This window comes from Elephantulus edwardii, unplaced genomic scaffold, assembly GCF_000299155.1.
Source record: "Elephantulus edwardii isolate Elephantulus edwardi_28Jun2011 unplaced genomic scaffold, EleEdw1.0 scaffold00035, whole genome shotgun sequence".
NCBI lineage: Eukaryota > Metazoa > Chordata > Mammalia > Macroscelidea > Macroscelididae > Elephantulus > Elephantulus edwardii.
The window spans coordinates 8,104,361-8,109,823 of NW_006399785.1; positions in this window are offsets into that span (position 1 = coordinate 8,104,361).

Genomic DNA, 5,463 nt, shown 5'->3' on the forward strand with positions numbered 1-5,463 from the left:
CAATGTTGTATCACCTGCATACTTTAGTTTATCCATGTGTTTTCCAACAATCCTGATTTTAGATTCTTCTTCATTTACTTCAGCTTCTTGAATGATTGGTTCAACATGTAGCTTGCATATGTATCAAGCTATTCCCTTAATCAATCACTTAGCTATTTGTTTGGTCACTACGGCAGATTAATAATCTCAGAAGAGAGAGAGTCCTGTGGGAGGAATACTTGGTATACTCATGAAAAGGGTTGAAGACTGACAACATATCCGACTGACTTAAACTTCCTAAGAATCAGTCTTAGACTAATCTCAACTCTCATTATCCCTTCTAAAGTGAGGCAGGTAACTGTTACTACTCTTGCTATCTTACAATAACCAAGGCACAAAAGAGCAATTTCAAGTCAAAGTGGCTAAAAGAAGTTAAGATTTAAAAACACAGAGGTAAAAAGAAGAAAAAATGATATATTTGAAAATTCACTATTTTAAGCACTATGGACTGAAACATTAGAATATCTGTTAGAATTGAGTCTATATATCTTTAATTCTCTTCTCTTTTATGAGATTTTTCTGCCAATGACTCTTTCAATATTTTCTGTATCAAAATTATCACTAGCCACTTTAGGCTTCTGTTCCACTATAGCCTGACTAGGTTAAATTGATTCTAGCGAACATGGAAAAAGTGGCTTTCCATCTAGTGCTAACCCATATTTTTCTCAGTCAATCCAGGTAGTCTAGAAGATAGCAATGCCAAAGAGTCCTGAGCTACAAGTTTTCCCCTAGAGCAGGAAGGGTCATCTTTCCCCCTTAATTGGCATGAATAGATAATGCAAAGTGATGGCTTCCCCTCCAAACCAAACAATATCAACATGCTCTTACCAGGCACAGGAGAAATGATAAACATTGTCGGTGCTCTCTACCAGTTGTCTTGCAGCTCATTCCATCTAATAGATACTTCATATGAGTCAAAATAGAATTGTAACCCGTAAGGGCTGATTTTTTTCAGAACAGAATATCAGGAATTTGTTTCAAGGCACCTCTGGATGGATTCAAACCTACAGCATTTTGGTTTGCAGCCCCACATGTTAACTTCCTGCACTACTCCTCAGGGTTCTTGATATTTGCTCCATACCCAAGTTCCAAGGGGGACTGGTGCATGTAGAAGGACATCCTGCTTGCATAGTGGACAATTAGTGAAAAAAGGGAAACCCTTCACCAAGACACAGTGACACAGTGGTTTCTCAGTGGCCTCAGACATACCTACTATTATAACGGTAGGGCAAAAAGAGGCAGTGTTTCATTTTCTTATACACAGGGTCACTATGAAGAAATATCACCTTGACAGCACCAAACACGTGCCTTAAAAAATTACAGTTAGAGACGAGGACCCACAATTCTGTAAGGATGGGAAGGAGAAGAAAGCTAATTCTATTTATTGGAGGGGAAGTTAGGCAAAGATCCTTATGCTTGAACTGAAAAGTAGTTAAGTGTTTGCTCCACAGGCAAAGAGAGAGGTGCTTTAGCGAGCAAAAGCATTGAGACATGAAATAGCCTGGACTGCCTGGGGGATGGAGGAAGCGTGGCATCAGCCTTCACTTCTTCCACCTCTGTGGTCCCTGGTTATTCAGGGGTGAATCCAGCTGATGGCCCTCCACCCTGAAGTCCGTACCTGTCCTAGTTGTGCTCAAGCCAGTTCTAACTCATGGCAACCCCATGTGCTGCTTAGTAGGCAGAGCTCACACCACAGGGCAGGTATGACTGAGCTTTCAGAAGAGCAGTGTGTCGTGAATCGTGACATCCTAGTTGAGATCAGAAGACAAGTAATACAATAAAAGACTGATCAATATTGGAATGTACAAAATGCAATCATTCTATTTCTGGCCTCATTTCTGTCATCAAATCCATACTTTCTGACTGCATTCCCTCTTCATTTTCTCCAAGTTTTGCATTCCAGTCACCAATTACCATTAGCACACCTTCACAACACTCTTGTTCCATGTCAGGGAGCAAAATTTGCTAAAAATCTTCCATTTCCTCCTCTTTGACTTTGGCTATTGGTGCATATATTTGAAGAATAGTCATACTAACAGGACTTTCTTGTATATGTATGGATAATATCATACCACTCACAACATTCAGAATAGAACATGAAATTGCCTTTGGCACTACAAATGCAGCACCATTCTTCTGGTTTTCATTCTTGTGTTGTGTACCATGTGATTGTCTGATTCAAAGTGGTCGAAGCCAGTCCATCTCATCTCATGAATGCCTAGAACGTCAATGTTTGTGTGTTCTGTTTCATTTTTCACAATGCCATTTTCCAACATTTATATTTCGTACATTCCAAGTTTCAATTATTAAACGATGTTTGGATGGGGGGGGGGAAGCGGAAAGGGATCCAAAGGGCTTTTTCTCAGTATGATGGCATAAAATAGATCCCCAGTGGGCCAATGGCTGAACCAGCCCTATATATAACAAGGTTTGTGAAGCATTCCTATATATTTGTTCTGTTCTCTTCCTGGGAAACGAAGTTAGTTAAAATTACTCTTCTTCTATTTGAAAATGGGGGGAAGTAGAAAAAAAATGAACCAAGTACACTAGTAATGAGGCTATTGTTTTTGTTGTTAGGTGTGGTCAAACCGAGTACAACTCATGTTGTTGTTGTTGTTGATTGCCTTCAAGTCAAGCATGACTCATTGCGACCCTAAGTACAAAAGGCCTGAAGCCCCTCTACAACAATTTTTTTACATTTATCATGTTGTTTAGGAAGTGGATGCCACTCCTGCTTCCAAACCTGTCAGATTTGGTATTGCCTACAATGCATAGTGACCCTATGTACAGCAGCTCTGAACTCTGCCCTGTCCTGAGCCAATCTCACTAATTCTGACACATCAACCCGCTTTGCCCCAGTTACTGTATCAATCCATCTCATCTGGGATCTCCCTCTCCTACACTGTCCATCTAATTTTCTTAGCATGATGTCCTTCTCCAAGGACCAATCTTTCCAGACCACATGCCCAAAGTAAGTGAGGTGGAGCTTCAAAATCCTAGCTTTCAAGAAGAGACTTGGTTTCACCCTTTCCAAGACAGACCTGTTTGTTTTCTTGGCAGTCCATGGTATTCAAGACTCTTCTCGAGCACCACAATTTGAAGGCATTGCTTCTTCTTCTGTCATCCTTAGTCACTATCTAACTCTTTGAAGCATAATAAGTAATTGGGCTGGATTAGGTGCACTTTTGTGTCTCGATTGACATCGTTGCTCTTCAGCATTCCTGAGAGGCCCATGACCACAGATTAGTGATCCTATGAACTACAGATCTGTACTCTGTCCTATCACATGCCATTCTTAATATTTCTGACGACATCGAGCTTATGGCATTAGTCACTGTTTCAACCCATCTGGTTGAGGGTCTTCCTCTCTTTAGCTGAACTTCCCCCCTTTCCAAGGATGTTCCTTTCTACAGAAAAGCCCCTCTGAACAAGATGACTAAAGTACATGAGATGAAGCATTGTCATCTTTGCCTCCAAGGAGCACTCTGGCTGCATTCTTCAAGCCAAATCTACTTCTTCTTTTGGACATCCATGGCATATTAGTGCTTGTCTCCCACACCACAGCTCAAAGGCATCAATTCTCCTTCTGTCATCCTTATTCACTGTCTAGCTCTCACATGCATAGTAAGTGACTGAAAAGGCTGTGCCCTGAACCAGGTGTGCCTTAGTATTCAAACTGACATCATTGCTCCTCAGTCATTTGTAGAGGTCCCTGAATATGAAATTCCCAGTGCAATAAGTCTCCTGATCTCCTGACTGCTGGTGCCAAGTGTGCTGATGATAGATCCAAGTAAGATGAAGTTGTTGCCAGTTTCCATGTTTTCTCCGTTTTAGGGCCATTTTCAGAAATAAAGATTGAAAAACCAAAGGCTAGTCAAGGAGTTCATTGTTTCATTACAAAATAATAATAATAATAATAATAATAATAATATGCTTTAAAAAACTCATATTTCCACAGATGACCCATCAGGGGAACTAGGTTAAGAAGAAAATTCTATAGTTACAAATGTTTGAGAAATCTGCCCTTAAAGTCTTCAGTGACTCTTTGAACATTAATGGCTATTAAAAGTCCTGCTTAGTAAGAAATTTATTTAGTAAGAAATCTATTTCACTGTGCTTAATGCATCATTGCCCAGATGTATTTAACTTCAGAACTCCTCTTTTAACAGCACTGAAGAGCCAATACTTCTTAGAACATGTCGGTTTACATTTTAGACAAGTACTATTTCTCTTCCCCACATAGTCATCCCTTACATAGAGTATGTGTGTGTGTGTGTGTGTGCATATATATACACACACATTATAAATAAACACACATTATATTATCTATATCTATATATAAAATATTTGAGTATATATGTTGTTGATGTTATGTGCCGTTGATCGCATGCGACTCACAGTGACCCTATGTACAACAGCCCTAAACCCTGCCCTGTCCTCTGCCAATCACACTATCTCCAACACACCCACCCCCCATTACCCCCATCACTGAATCAATCCACCTCATAGAGGGTCTTCCTCTCCTACGCTGTCCTTCCACCCTCCCAAGCATGATGTCCCTCTCCAAGGACCAGTCACTCCTTACAACATGTCCAAATTATGTCAGACAAAGCCTTAGAATCCTTGCCTCCAAGGAGCTGTCTGGTATAACCCTCTTCAGGATGAATTTCTTTGTTTTCCTAGCAGTCCATGGTACATTCAATACTCTTCTCCAGCGCCACAGCTCAAAGGCATCAATTCTCCTTCTATCCTCCCTAGCCATTGTCCAAATCTCTGATGCATAACAACTGATAGCAAAGACCATGGCCTATATCAGCTGCACCTTAGTCTCCAGAGTGAGACCATTACTCCTCAGTACTTTGGAGAGGTCCCTAACAATAGACTTTCCCATCACAATATATCTTTTCATTTCCTGGCTGTTGGTGCCAAGAGTGCTGACTGTGGAGCCAAGCAAATTAAAGCTGTGAACAATCTCAATCTCTTCACCATCCATCCTGATGCTGCCAATTAGTCCAGTGGTGAGAATCTTTGTCTTCTTGATATTGAGCCTCAATCCATATTGAAGGCTGCAGTCCTCGATCCTCTGCAGCAAGCGCTTCAGGTCCTCCTCAGTTTCAGCAAGCAGGGTTGTGTCATCGGCATAACGCAGGTTGTTAATGGATCTTCCACCAATCCTGACACCACACTTCTCCTATAGAGCCCAGCCTCCTGGATAACCTGCTCTGCATAAAGATTGAGAAAGTATGGAGCTAGGACACATCCCTGGCATATATCCTTCCCAATTTTGAACCATGCAGTGTTTCCTCGCTCTGTTCTGACGACTGCCTCTTGCCACAATTCTCCTCATAGAGCCCAGCCTCTCGGATAATCTGCTCTGCATACATGTTGAAAAGGTATGGAGACAGGATGCATCCCTGGCGTACA